The sequence below is a fragment of the Lagenorhynchus albirostris genome, chromosome 18, assembly GCF_949774975.1.
Source record: "Lagenorhynchus albirostris chromosome 18, mLagAlb1.1, whole genome shotgun sequence".
NCBI classification, from domain to species: domain Eukaryota; kingdom Metazoa; phylum Chordata; class Mammalia; order Artiodactyla; family Delphinidae; genus Lagenorhynchus; species Lagenorhynchus albirostris.
Genome location: NC_083112.1, coordinates 6323879 through 6339913, shown reverse-complemented (window position 1 = coordinate 6339913; position 16035 = coordinate 6323879). Strand labels below are relative to the sequence as shown.

General features: G+C 41.8%; 1 protein-coding gene and 1 non-coding gene across 4 annotated transcripts in view; both read right to left on the bottom strand.

Moving 5' to 3' along the window:
- Window positions 1–16035, bottom strand: part of MTUS2 (microtubule associated scaffold protein 2) — a 321113-nt gene that overhangs the window by 244949 nt on the left and 60129 nt on the right. The window lies entirely within an intron of this gene.
- On the bottom strand, window positions 1497–1569 carry TRNAR-UCU (transfer RNA arginine (anticodon UCU)). Its single transcript has one exon. It is a non-coding gene; the product is annotated as a tRNA-Arg (tRNA).

Genomic DNA, 16035 nt, shown 5'->3' with positions numbered 1-16035 from the left:
CCTCTTGTGTCCTCTGGCTAGTATGTCTCCTCTGGAGGTGGCAGCATGGAGGATGGGCCGGATGCACTGAAGAACAGACCTGGACCCATCGTTCCTTCTCATTACTGCCACCCTTGGACAGTGAGTTTCCTGAGCGTCTTGAAATTTAAAGAATTCAAAAATCATCTGGTAAAGACCCAGGGCAAAACATGAGGAAGTTTGGGGGTGAGGAGGCCAGGGCAGATTTGGGAGCCAGCCAGCTGGAATGACTTATTTTTCTCTTTGCCCTGCATCATCCTTTCTCGAGAGGTGGGCACAGTGTGTGTGTGAACCAGTGGACAGACAGAGGTAGAAGACACAGAAGCTCCCCTCATTTCTTTGAGACTCCCTGAGTGTGACAGAAGTCAAAGAGGTATTTTTTCTTCTGTGGTTTCCTTGCTTGACAAAAAACAGCTCTCCTGAACTGCTACAGACTTTTCTTTCCTGATCTAGTTGCCTCTGTGGTTCTGATGCTGCCAGGGTATGGAAAGACAGCAGTGATTTCAAGCTTCCCAGACCGACCTAGGCTCAGCCCTGGCTCTGCCATTTCCTGCTTTCTAACTGGCAAAAAGGAAGTAATAACTTACCTTGTGGAAACACCCTGAGGATTAAATAAGAAAATACGTGAAAAGCACCAGTGCCTGCTGTTTAGCAGGTCCTCTAGAATTGGTGGCCTTTCGATCCATTTGTAGGGGGTCCCTCCCAGGGATCAGTGTCCCGCTTCCCGGGAGCAGAGACATGTGAGGGAGTGAAGGGTTTTGCTTGTGCCTGGGTGCTGGCATGTGCTGTCCTCAGCAAGGCAGAGAGGTTAGAATCCACCATGCGGAGGCAATCACGCCGTGAGTCAGAGTTCAGTTTCTAAAAGTCAGAGACACTTAACCTGGCTTTTCATGTTTCCTTGGAACTTCTTTCTCTGTTTTTATCTTGTCTCTTAGACCCTTTAACAAACTTTCTGAATTAATGGTGATGGACCTATGTCCACCACTGATCTTTCCTACCTCATTTGAAGAGCAAACCTAGGTGTGAAGATTCACCCTGGGGGTCCGTCGGAAATGCAGATTTCTGCCTCTAACTCTGGTGATTTTGACTAGCGGCCACACACAGTATTTCATGTATTCCTCCTGATCTGGGAAAGTCTGTCCCTCCAGGACCGAAAGAGATGTCTGAAGCCTGCGGCACTCATCGCCGGGAGAGGCAGTGCAGCTGGGCCTCCATCAGCCTCAGAACCCAAGGTCGTGGGCACTTGCTATCTTTTCACGGCAGGTATTTAGTTTGGTTACCATAGTTCAATATTGAGACCAAAATATTATCATTTTCTAAATCAAATAAAACCCCAATATTTATTTGTGGACCCGTTTTTCACTTCAAGATACTACTAAAATTAAAAAGGGAAAAACACCAAGTATGAGTGAGTATGTGGGGAAACTGGAACTTCTTTTTTTTTTTTTGGCCACACCGTGTAGCGTGTGGGATCTCAGTTCCCCGACCAGGGATCGAACCCGGGTCCCCTGCATTAGAAGACTGGAGTCCTAACCACTGGACCACCAGGGAAGTTCTGACACTGGAACTCTTATACACTGATGAAGGGAGGATGCAAATTGTTAGAACAAGGTATCTGAGGGTATTTTGCTCTAATTTAGTAAGGGTGGAGATACGGAGGTGTGTGTGTGACCGAACAATTCCACCTCCTGAGCTAGACAGACATTCACACGCGTGCACCAGGACACGTGTGCAGGCATGCTCAGGACAGTATGGGCTATCACAGCTCTGCACTAGGAATAAGCCCAAACGCCCAAGAGCAGTGGGACAGAGCACACACAGTGGAGTTCAAGGCGGAGTTCCACTGCAGTCATGAAAATGAGTGACGCAGGGCTGTGCGTGTGAACGTGAGTGAACCTCACGGACGACGAGTAAGTCACAGAATGCAGAGCGTTTTGATATCGTTACCTAGTATTTAAAGACACAATACCTGATGTTCCTCACAGGCACACGTTATCTCAGGGATGAAAGTCTTAGCAGTGTATTTGTCAGTATCAGACTCCAGGGTGCCTCGGTGGGGAGGGGAGAGGGGTGTGGATTGGGACTGATTTATTTCTTTCAAAAGCGATCTGAAATTTGGCAAAACCAGATTTTCTCATTCTGCGTGCCGAGTAGATGGATGTTTGTTTTTGTTCTTCTATAGTTTTCTAGGTTCACAGAACTTCAGAATCATTTTTAGAAGATATCAGTACAGATGTTCTGCATCAACTAAATAATAATCCTTCTCATTCCAAACTTGGGAGTTTATGAGACTCTCTGCTTGTGTCATCAGAGTAACCCCAAAGTAGGCAGGGGAAGTGCTGCGTCCATTTGAAGAGAGGGAAGCTCAGAGCAGCTAGGGACCAGCTCAACGTCACACAGCCAGGAAGAGGTAAAGCCAGGATTCAGACCCAGGTTCCAAATCCGTGCTCTTCCCCTGCCCCAACCCCCCATCATCTGACACCTTTCTAGATCTCTTTATTTGTAATGAGCACTTCAGTGCCCTGTATTGTATAACTCTGAGAGCCTTTTTTCAATAACAGGAATCACTTTCATTTGGTAGACTGAAACGTCAACATAGACAGCTATTTCAAGATATATTAATATATTAAAGTGACATATTCAGGAGCATAGAGTAAAGCAGTGTTGGAACCTATACTGCCACCCATGAACTCCTAATTCATGTAGGATTTATTCTTTTCAGCCACAAACTAATCAAGTTTATAACCGTTTATAATCCAATTCTTATAAATACTTTAACATAATTTGTTCATTGCATGATTATATAACATTAAAACATGGTAGGCCCCTAAATTATTAACAGTAGGGCAAGGGCTAGGTAACTGTGGTTAATTCAGACATTAACGTTTGCGTCGTGAAGACTCTTCAGCAACGGATAAGAACGGTACTTAGCCAGTGTGCGCGGGTCCGGGTGAGTGGCTGTTTATGGCTGGTGTCCATTCTGATTAGCTACTGCCCATGACTCCTGTGTCAACGCCTGTGCCGTACCAGTTGTTAAGTATCTTTAATAATGCCCTTCTTACAATGCACCATTAAGTGGGTAATAGCAGAAATCAAGTTATATTACACTATGATTACAATCATAAAGATATGTGTACACAAAAACCCCATATATGCACACGCACACATAACCGACTTACACAGCTAGAATTACTGGTGGGTTTTCCTCTATCGCACACGTTTTCCACAATTTGATACTGATTTTATAATTTGAAGATCAAATATTGGAATCTTTTCTTAGAGTACATCTGTCCTGAGTCAGCCACTTTATGACCCTATCCTAGACTTTTCACTCGATTCTGCTCTTCCCACGAGGGCACAGTTTATGTGCCGAGGCAGTGAAGCGTAATTCCTGGCTGAAAAAGGAGACACGATGGCTCTGCTTTGTTTTCAGATAAGATCAAATGCACTGGACTTATTTTATGTGTCTCTATTTTGCCAAGGGTACTACAAATTATATAGACATATGGAAAGACCACATGCTATCAGCTCCTCTTAATGAAAGTCTGATCCTCAAACCCCACAGTTCTCTCAAGTCTTATTTTTCCTATTGGGATGTTACAGACACCCACACATCACTTCAAGGCTGAAAACGCATGCTTAGTACTATCAGATGAAGTACAGTTTCATCAAACATAGGTAAACCTTTCAAATCTTATAAACCCTTGTGATGGTATTATATTTATATGTTTCTCAACATATATATATAATATATATATATTATATGTTATATATGTTATATATGTTATTAATATATATATTATATGTTATATATATATTATATATATATTATATATATATTATATATATATTGTATCTCAATATATATATATATTATATGTTTCTCAACCTTCCTAACCACGAGAATTCATCCTTACAATTCAGAGGGATGAAACCGGAATTTTAAAAAATAGGTCCAGGTCTTTTGTTACACAGCCATATGTGTTCAGAATGCTCACTCTTGGGATTTCGTTCCATCACCAGGAGTTGACATCAGTTAAACTTACCTTCTTTTCCACTTACCCTGATGAAAGGGGCTATTTGAAAGTGACTTACATCCTTATACCAATAGCTACTTTCTCTCTTTTTGAAATGATCAGTTTCTTAAGAAATTATAGATTCGAAATATAAGGGGTAGCCATGAGGTTATGAATTAAGAAGCAGAAACACCAAAACAGCGGAATATTTCACTATATGTAATAGTCAACACATAAAATCCAATCCAGCTCAGCCATATTAAGTGATTTCAAGTTGGACGTCAATTAAATATATTATGTAAGCAACAGCTGTAGCATATGGCAGGATGGTAGGTAATCTGAATTCTTTTCATGCACTGCTTTTCCTGCAGGAGTATCTAGCAACATCCCAACACTTGGCTTTTTATCTGGCATTAGCTGTGCAGAAATCCCATTTTGCACTATCATTGCAAAAGTGTATCACTTATGAAATTGATTCCTGACACATGGTGTTGTAAGAAGGTTAATGGTTAATTAATTTAGCCAGTGGTAGGATTTCCTATGTTTAATAATGCATGAGATGATGGCCTTTTGATTCGTTTATATTTCCAGCAAGACTATAAACTTCTGCAATATTATGAGAAAGATATGTAAAATGATTGTACGGATTAGTTCATGTTTTCAAACACTGGAAGCATTTGCAAATTCAAGAGTAACCAAACAAATGAGCTCAGATATTTAACAACGATGTACTTCATGATGGAAATCCATGCTGAAAACTTAGTTCTCCATAAACCTTAAATGCTCACAACTAAGAGTTTATTTTCTATTAAGAGGGTCTATAAAACTCAGTGATATTGTTTCTCCCTAATTTTTCTAGCCAGATCCAGTGAACAATGGGAGAGCAAAGCCAGGGTTGGAAGAAACAATAATAATAATCTGACCTCCAACATCTGAATGTGCCTCTATTTGCCACCCTTCAATGCCTTTTGAATGGGGAAGATTCGATTCTTTTAGGTGCCCATGGCTGGGTCTTCTTCCAGCCACCCTGATACTCTTTTTGCTCTTAAAACTGCTTGACTGAGCAACCGAGAGTACAGATTGGCATTACAACCTTCTATTTTCCTTCCTACCAAATAAAACCCAGAGTCTCCAAAATGTTAAAAGACACAGTGTCATCACCTGATCCTTTTCCAACTCAAGTGAAAGGCTGTTAAAGAAAACCAAAAGGAAGAAGGGGAGGAGGAAGAAGGGGAAGTAAGCGGGAGGGAGAAGTGGCGGGATGGGTGGGCAGGGGGAGACGATGCTCACTCAGCAAGAGCCAGGGGAAAACTAGAGAATGGGCAAGATGGGACCAAGGCCCTGGCATCAGGGCAGCAGTAGAGCTGGAGACAGTGCTGGGACGGAGGGAGCCTAGTGCCCGCCACCTTCCCCTCCAGGAGATGGAAGCCCGCAGTGGGAAAGCGCTGTGCACCGGGAGTCCCCGGACTCCCTTTCAGAGCATTTGCAGTTGTAACGTTGGGCGAGAAGGGGCTCAGGTAGGGAGGCTGAGAGACGGTGTGCCCGGCAGCCACGATGGAACCAGGATGGGGTAGGAGTCGAACCGGCTCGTTTGTTTCCGAGGAAAATAAATGACTGTGCGTTTGAGGGCAGTTAGTTAAATTTAGCAGTTAGAGTCTGTCATGCAGAACTGGAAATGTGAGCTTTTATTTTATTTTATTTTATTTTTTTAACATCTTTATTGGGGTATAATTGCTTTACAATGGTGTGTTAGTTTCTGCTGTATAACAAAGTGAATCAGCTATACATATACATACATTCCTATATCTCCTCCCTCTTGCGTCTCCCTCCCACCCTCCCTATCCCACCCCTCCAGGTGGTCACAAAGCGCCGAGCTGATCTCCCTGTGCTATGCGGCTGCTTCCCACTAGCTATCTATTTTACGTTTGGTAGTGTATATATGTCCATGCCACTCTCTCACTTCGTCCCAGCTTACCCTTCCCTCTCCCCGTGTCCTCAAGTCCTTTCTCTATGTCTGCGTCTTTATTCCTGTCCTGCCCCTAGGTTCTTCAGAAACTTTTTTTTTTTTTTTTAGATTCCATATATATGTGTTAGCATACGGTATTTGTTTTTCTCTTTCTGACTTACTTCACTCTGTATGACACACCCTAGGTCCATCCACCTCACTACAAATAACTCAGAAATGTGAGTTTTTAAACTCTGTCTTTAGGCTGTTAATAGGTGAATGGTAATGACAAGGCAATGAGCCTGCCCTGTCTAACCAGACAACTGAGCTTCCGTTTGGCCTGCACTACTGCAGTACACTGAAGTGTCAAGGCCCACCGGAACTGCCGACTAGTCCAAATCAGCCAACTTAGAAAGAACTTTGGACTATTTAAGTGCAAGGCACTATGGAGCTCATCCGGTACAACTCACATTCTGTGTGTGTAGACTTGAAATGCAGAGGGTTAGGGGATGCTTCCAAGGTCACACAAATGATCAGCCTCCGAAGTGTATAAGGTACTTTCCCTTCACACATGAAGGCTCCCAGACAAGAAAAATGAAAGCATCCCGGTCACACTTTTAGGAAACTCCTATCCTAACACCTCAGAAGTTATGTATTCTGTGGCGATTATTTCGCACTAGTCTTTAAGGAAGATTCATTGGTGACAACTGAGACATGGTGAATATCAGAATTATGCATATAAAATTCTCCTTTTAGAACTAGATGACCAGGAAGACAGGAAGTATCTGATTTCAGATTGTGGCTCTGACAGATAACTGTGACTGCAGAAATCACACACCATCAGCTAGCTGGCAGCCTCTATTTTATCAGCTATAGGAGTTCTCCAAGGAGAGGAGTTGATGTCTATTGTAAGGTGACAACTATGACTTTAACATAAATGATATCACAGGCTTCTTAGATGAACATTACTTCTTTCTTTCTTTCTTTCTTTTTTTTTTTTGCGGTACGCGGGCCTCTCACCGCTGCGGCCTCTCCCGCCGCGGAGCGCAGGCTCCGGACGCGCAGGCTCAGCAGCCATGGCCCACGGGCCCAGCCGCTCCACGGCATGTGGGATCCCCCTGGACTGGGGCACGAACCCGTGTCCCCTGCACCGGCAGGCGGACCCCCAACCACCGCACCACCAGGGAAGCCCACATTACTTCTTTCTTGAATGTACTTCATTGATGGTTAATGAATGTGGCTTAGAATCAGCTGAGTAATAGATTCAGCTTTGACCTCATGATATATAGGCTTTATTTGAATTTTTTTAACATATAATGGGTCTTAGAGCCACCTTGCTAAAGTTAACAAGAGTATTCGCAACAACTGTTGTTACCTGCTAGTCCTTGGTTTGCTATCTCATTGGTTTTTCCACCCTGAGTGAAAACTGCCCCACAATAATAATTCATCAAGTTATTTGTTCATCCATCCATTCATTCACCAAACATGCATTACATACTTGAGATATCCTATACACTGCTAGGCACTCTGCATAAATGATCTTTCACCCTTAAAACAATCCTGCGACACAGAGATTTTTGTGTTTCCCATAGTACAGACAGGAGACCAATGAACTCAGGCCTGTGTACAATCAGGGCACTCCAGTCTGCTACCCCAAGAAATGCGAACACGACAAGCCAAATACTATTCATCTCCATATGGACGTTTAGCCATATCTGCACAGGAGGTAACTAGCCTTTCTTGTTGGATAATTTATTTATCTCAAGTTTCCAAGTAAACATTTTTCTCCTGGCATGTCTACCAACCCTTAATGGTCTTGGTTCAGAAATGGCAAACACTGTGCAATTCTAAAATAAAGACAGCTGCTAAGGTTGGCTACATGATGGCCTATAATATGAATTGTCTGGTCATTTTTGTTTTAAAATATCTGTGTAAAGAGCTGAAATCTTTGGATCAAGAAATGGGAGTGTAAATCTGTTTTAAATTATAGTAACCACTTCTCAAAGATTTAATTCTCCACATTTTTCTTAAATTGAACATGCACGCCATGGATGTAACTCAAGTGCCAAGAAAAGCGGGTTAATAGGTGTCTGATAACTCTTCGAATGTATTTGTCTCAGATGTGTTCTCTGCGAGGAAGCCTGTAGTGTGTTACTTGGCAGACAGGTCCACAGGGCGACCTCACTCCCATAATTTCCACCTCCTATTGCTTATGCCCTGTGTAACCCTTCACCTTTGAGTGCAGGTGGCGCCTGGGACTGGCTTATAAGCCACAGAAGATGGCAAAGGTGAGGACATATCACTTTCAAGGTTAGGTTATGTTATGTAAATCTCTATGCTTGACTGGAAGAAGAGGTTCTCCTTGCTAATCTGAGGAGGTAAGTGGTCGTGCTGGACAAGCCCATGGGTCAAGGAAGCGCAGGTGGCATCTAGAAGCTGAAGGTGACCTCCAGACAACAGCGAGCCAAAAGCTGGGACCCTCAGCAAATAGCCCCAGGAAATAAATCCTGCCAACAACCTAAGTGAGCGTGGAAATGCATTCTCCCCCCACCCCCAGTGGAGCCCCCAGATGAGGATGCAGCTAGCCAAGACCTGACTCTGAGTCTTGTGCCCAGACTCCCAAGCCATGGAAACTGAGAGAGAGGTGTGTTGTTCTAAGTCATTTCTGGGATTAGTTACACAGCAATTAAAAAAACTAACCTAAGTACTCATGTGGTGGTTTCGCAGCCTCATGTGTTTACCTTTCCATCCCCCTCATTGGGCTGTGAGCTAGCTTACAGAATGGGACTGGACTGTGTCTTGGTTTACTTTTGTTCCCCACTCCCCCTGGTGTTTAGCACACTTACGTGACACACAGACAGTCAGGAAGTGTGCACTGAGTGAATAATCCAGTGAACGGACAAATGAATGAATATGGTACCTTAGCATTCCGGTGTCTGTATCAACCACACGCCGCTTTTTCCTCTAATATCTCTTGGTTAATCAACGCGCTGAGGAAACTGAAACTATTTCCTTTTCTAGGCAAGTCGTTTGTCTTCGTTAAAATGGAGCTGCTGTCCTATTTTCCGGTCATACTGTTTGATTAGACCCTTTTGGAATATCTTGTAGAATTCTCCGTGGTTTTCACTAGCCTACATAATTCTGTGCCATCAGCTACTTCGATGAGCTATAGCTAGTTTTCTCCAACTAATTACTTCAGACGCTAGGCGCCAATTCCTGAGGCTCCCCATTAACTCCTTTCTATGAAGGGAATCTGCACAAATTTCCTTTCTCTGAACCAATTTAAATCCACATGACGAGAACTTGATCTCTTATTCTGTCGTTAGCAATAATAATTATATTCAGACTTTTAGATGATGAAAGCACTTTATACCAATTATTTTATCTGTGTTATGCCCAGAGGTAGGCTTGCTACGTAATCCCCATTTTTTGGATAAGAAAAGAGAGGCTGAAAATGTTTTTGGAAGTAACCTGTAGGTTATTTATTTTCTCAATCAACAATTTATTAAGCACTGAGAATATGTGGAGAATGGTATTTAGAAAAAATGAAAGGAAGGAAGAAAGGGAGGGAGGAAGGAAGGAAAGAGGGAAGGAAGGAAGGGAAGGAGGGAGGGAGAGAGGGAGGAAGGAAGGAAAGAGGGAAGGAAGGAAGGAAGGAAGGGAGGGAGGGAGGGAGGGAGGAAGATGTGTCTTGCCTGCCTTATTAAATTATAAGTTCTCCATAGTTTCATCTGTGTTTTTTCAATTTTACTTCTTCTACTAGTAATTCCACAAGAAAAGCTGGGCATAAGGCTTCATCACCTTACAGCTAGAAAAATACAGCAGACTTCTGCTTGTCTTAGCGCTTCTGGGTTTTCCCGGCCTCTGTTTATCCAACGCAGGATTTGGAGAATATTTTGTTAAGCTCGATCTTATTGCTTCTGAGGTTCCTACAGTGATTTCCTGTGACTAATATTTAAGATACAATCATTCTTGCTTGGTTAAAGACCCTTTTAGACATTTCATTCACCCTTCCTTCCCAATCTAATATCCTCTGTTAATGTCTTCCTTATTTCGTAACCAGGAATTCTCTACATCAACTGTGATGACTAGCTTATCGCCCCTTTAAGCAAAACTTCTCCTCCACTTGTTTTCTATACACCATCTCCTCAAGCCAACATGCCCTCCTGGATCACGCAGGACAACCTGACTTCTCTCTCCTCCTATAAAAGCGGGTACAACATTAACCTCTGATTCACCTTTTCCTCCTCAATTAGGCCTTAACTCTTTGCCTCTCATACGCCTGAACTTTTTCATTTTGCTGCATTTATACCAGTGGTCCCTCAACCAGCAGGATTAGCATCACCTAGAAACACACATTCTTGGACCCCACCTCGAATATACTGCATCACAAGTACTGAGGGTAGATCCCAGAAAACCATTTTAAAAAACCCTCCATGTGACTCTGATGCCCTTTAAAGTCTGAGAGCAAATGACTGATATGTGTAAATATAAGTAAAAACACATACAAACATACACACACACACACAAACACAAATTTCCAAAAGGGTATGTCACTGAAAAAAATCAGATCCCCATTTAGATCGTAAGCTATTTCAGATGGCAGGAAGCATATGATAAGATTTCACTAGTATTACGAGTGTTTTTCTAACACCCGTAGCACCTAGAGCAGGATTTTGCACATATTTTGTACTTAACTACATGTTTAGCTAAATGCCACTTGTTCCTTTATCCCACCCTGGCTTATTAACAACGCGTATTCGACCAAAAGGGTACAAAGGGAAGAAAATAAATGAAGCACATTATTCTTATTAAGTATGTATTTGCAGCTCTGATTAAGTCTAGGAAAACCAAAATTAGTTCTGCACACAGAGCTCTTGCCCTGGGGCTCCTGTGTACCTTCTATAGCTATACCTTCTTCAAAAGGTTCCAGTCAAACTGAGCTATTTGTGTCTCCCCAGCAGTATCTCTAAGCTGTACCTTCTACCTGGGATGCCCTCTGTTCCTTACCTGCCTGCATAACTCCTCTGTATCCTTCAAGGTTCACTTTCAAGAAGCTTCTCTGCCCCCCATTCCATCATAGTGAGACACCCCTCCCTCGTGCTCCCGGGGTACCCTCTATTTATCCCTACCCTGGCACTCACTACACTATATTACAAAATCACCTCCACCTGTCTGTCTGTCTGTCTGCTCCACAACACTGCATAGTAAGCACCTGAAGACAGACAGGTCTCACGGAGGTATTCTATTCTGCTTGTCATGTAAGTTGTTGACCAGGAAAAAAAAATGGCTAAGATTTGATATTAGATGTAATTCAGTTTTCTATGCTTTAATTTCCTCAACAAGCAAACATGAATGTATTTTATGCCAGCAACCTATGTAGTTCAGAATTAGAATGCAGCTCATCTCTGCTGGTCCCTGAAGGGATCGGGGATCCCCGAGGCAGTTTCGGTTCCCCTCCTGATGTCCAGGGGACACTGCCACCGCCTTTCTCCAGCAGCTACACCAGTGATCCAGAAGCATAAATGTCAGACTTGGGAGAAGCTCCGGCACAGGCTGTGTTGCATTTTCAAGCACGACCTGCAGCTCCCGTGGGCAAGTTTGCACAGGGCTGCTTCCCATGAGGACAGTCTCCTTGACTGTGCACTGCATGGGCTCCACTCAAATCTAAGTAGGTGATGGGTCACTGCGCTCTGGGGAGGAAAAGCTCATTTTCTTGTGATTGGTGCTTCCTAATCACCTAACAGGGCACTGGGGCACGCAGAGGAGAAAAGACAAACAAATACCTTTGGGTGATCATCTTCCAGGCCGGTGAACCCCACTCCACTGCTCAGGACAGAGAACAATTTGTTCAGGACACCACCAAGCACTAGCGACTTGGTTGCCTACAAAAGGAAACCATCCCATAATTGCTGCAGCATTTAGAGCTAATTCCTGTTCTCCTTCACAGTCTCTGGCATCCTGTCCTACAGGACACAAGGCTGCAGAGAGGGCAGCCTCACGGCAAAGCCATGTAGGCACGGGACCCCAAGAGCTGTGCGCAGTGCCAGGAAATATAGTGGCGCTGGGAACAGCCCAGAGATTCCTTAGGAACTGTCATCCCTCTGAGAAGATGACCTTCCCATCCTGTGGGCATCCGTCTCCTCATAGCTTGTTCCTAAGTGTCTGAAGATTCCAAATTTAACATTTTTCCTCACGTATTCTTAAATGAAGATATTCTCCTCATTTAAGAAACTGCTTATCTTGATGAAATCAGGAGAGATTTTCTGCATATATTCATAAACATATTCTGTCTCTCAGTTGTGAGGGGAGGAAAGCTAAAATGAGGGTTTAAAATGGCATCTGGTTAGCAGCCCCCAGTGCAGTTCCTCATCCGTGAAAACTCAGAGGAAGAAGAAAACCCTCCCGGCTGACAACCATGACTACAGGCACCCTAACATTTCAATGGGATGTTTGGGGAAACAGTTGCTAATCACTGGACAGGTGATGCTTGGTGGAGAGAATCCAACCTAGGAAATGCTGGCTGATGGAAGATGGCAGAGGAAGGGGAGGATAGCTACTCCTCTGGCCCCAGACACCTCTGTCTCAGGGACCCAAGACCTGCACAAGTCAGAAATTTAACAGCACAAGAGTGAGGAAGTCATGACCCAAAAGGACTAGAGCTAAGTATCAAAACCAATGAGAATAGATATGAATCTAAAGAATGGTTGTACCATTATTTGCAAAATGGGGCAGCTTTCCTTACATGGTAAGGAAAACAAGACCCGTATATATGCTGTCTACAAGAGACCCACTTCAGACCTAGGGACACATACAGACTGAAAGTGAGGGGATGGAAAAAGATATTCCATACAAATGGAAATCAAAAGAAAGCTGGAGTAGCAATTCTCATATCAGACAAAATAGACTTTAAAATAAAGACTATTAGAAGAGACAAAGAAGGACACTACATAACGATCAAGGGATCGATCCAAGAAGAAGATATAACAAATCTAAATATTTATGCACCCAACATAGGAGCACCTCAATACATAAGGCAAATGCTAACAGCCATAAAAGGGGAAATCGACGGTAACACATTCATAGTAGGGGATTTTAACACCCCACTTTCACCAATGGACAGATCATCCAAAATGAAATAAATAAGGAAACACAAGCTTTAAATGATACATTAAACAAGATGGGCTTCATTGATATTTATAGGACATTCCATCCAAAAACAACAGAATACACTTTCTTCTCAAGTGCTCATGGAACATTCTCCAGGATAGCCCATATCTTGGATCACAAGTCAAGCCTTGGTAAATTTAAGAAAATTGAAATCGAATAAAGCATCTTTTCCGACCACAACGCTGTGAGACAAGATATCAATTACAGGAAAAAAATCTCTAAAAAATACAAACACATGGAGGCTAACCAATACACTACTTAATAACCAAGAGATTCCTGAGGAAACCAAAAAATACCTAGAAACAAATGACAATGAAAACACGAGGACCCTAAACCTATGGGACGCAGCAAAAGCAGTTCAGAAGGAAGTATATAGCAATACAATCCTACCTCAAGAAAAAAGAATCGTCTCAAATAAACAACATAACCTTACACCTAAAGTAATAAGAGAAAGAAGGACAAAAAAAACCCCAAAGTTAGCAGAAGGAAAGAAATCATAAGGATCAGATCAGAAATAAATGGAAAAGAAATGAAGGAAACAATAGAAAAGATCAATAAAAGTAAAAGCTGGTTCTTTGAGAAGATAAACAAAATTGATAAACCATTAGCCAGACTCATCAAGAAAAAGAGGAAGGGGACTCAAATCAATAAAATTAGAAATGAAAAAGGAGAAGTTACGACAGACACCACAGAAATACAAAGCATCATAAGAGACAACTACAAGCAACTCTATGCCAATAAAATGGACAATCTGGAAGAAATGGAAAAATTCTTAGAAAGGTATAACCTTCCAAGACTGAACCAGGAAGAAACAGAAAATACGAACAGACCAATCACAAGTAATGAAATTGAAACTGTGATTAAAAATCTTCCAACAAAAAAAAGCCCAGGACCAGATTGCTTCACAGGTGAATTCTATCAAACATTTAGAGAAGAGCTAACACCCATCCTTCTCAAACTCCTCCAAAACATTACAGAGGAAGGAACACTCCCAAACTCATTCTATGAGGCCACCATCACCCTGATACCAAAATGACACAAAGATACTACAAATATGAAAATTATAGACCAATATCACTGATGAAAACAGATGCAAAAATCCTCAACAAAATACTAGCAAACAGAATCCAACAACACATTAAAAAGATCATACACCATGATCAAGTGGGATTCATCCCAGGGATGCAAGGATTCTTCAATATATGCAAATCAATCAATGTGATACACCATATTAACAAATTGAAGAATAAACACCATATGATCATCTCAATAGATGCAGAAAAAGCTTTTGACAAAATTCAACACCCATTTATCATAAAAACTCTCCAGAAAGTGGGCATAGAGGGAACATATTTCAACATAATAAAGGCCATATATGACACACCCACAGCAAACATCATTCTCAATGGTGAGAAACTGAAAGCATTTCCTCTAAGATCAGGAACAAGACAAGGATGTCCACTCTCACCATTATTCAACATAGTTTTGGAAGACCTAGCCATGGCAATCAGGGAAGAAAAAGAAAGAAAAGGAATACAAATTGGAAAAGAAGAAGTAAAACTGTCACTGTTTGCAGATGACATGGTACAATACATAGACAATCCTAAAGATGCCACCAGAAAACTACTAGAGCTAATCCATGAATTTGGTAAAGCAGAAGGATACAAAATTAATGCACAGAAATCTCTTGCATTCCTACACACTAATGATGAAAAATCTGAAAGAGAAATTAAGGAAACACTCTCATTTACCACTGCAACAAAAAGAATAAAATACCTAGGAATAAAACTACCTAGGGAGATAAAAGACCTGTATGCAGAAAACTATAAGACATTGATGAAAGAAATTAAAGATGATACAAACAGATGGAGAGATATACCATGTTTTTGGATTGGAAGAATCAATACTGTGAAAATGACTATACTACCCAAAGCAATCTACAGATTCAATCCAATCCCTATCAAATTACCAGTGGCATCTTTTACAGAACTAGAACAAAAAAATCTTAAAGTCTGTATGGAAACACAATAGACCCCGAATAGCCAAAGCAGTCTTGAGGGAAAAAAACGGAGCTGGAGGAATCAGACTCCCTGACTTCAGACTATACTACAAAGCTACAGTAATCAAGACAATATGGTACTGGCACAAAAACAGAAACATAGATCAATGGAACAGGATAGAAAGCCCAGAGATAAACACACACACCTATGGTCAACTAATCTATGACAAAGAAGGCAAGGATATACAATGGAGAAAAGACAGCCTCTTCAATACGTGGTGCTGGGAAAACTGGACAGCTACATGTAAAAGAATGAAATTAGAACACTCCCTAACACTGTACACAAAAATAAACTCAAAATGGATTAAAGACCTAAATTTAAGGCCAGACACTGTAAAACTCTTAGAGGAAAACACAGGCAGAACACTCCATGACATAAATCACAGCAAGATCCTTTTTGACCCACTTCCTAAAATAATGGATATAAAAACAAAAAAAGCAAGTGGGACCTAATGAAACTTAAAAGCTTTTGCACAGCAAAGAAAAACATAAACAAGACGAAAAGACAACCCTCAGAATAGGAGAAAATATTTGCAAATGAAGCAACTGACAAAGGATTAATCTCCAAAATTTACAAGCAGCTCATGCAGCTCAATATGCAAAAAATAAACAACCCAATCCAAAAATGGGCAGAAGACCTAAATTGCCATTTCTCCAAAGAAGATATACAGACAGCCAACAAACACATGAAAGAATGCTCAACATCACTAATCATTAGAGAAATGCAAATCAGAACTACAATGAGGTATCACCTCACACCAGTCAGAATGGCCATCATCAAAAACTCTATAAACAATAAATACTGGACAGGGTGTGAGAATCCTCTT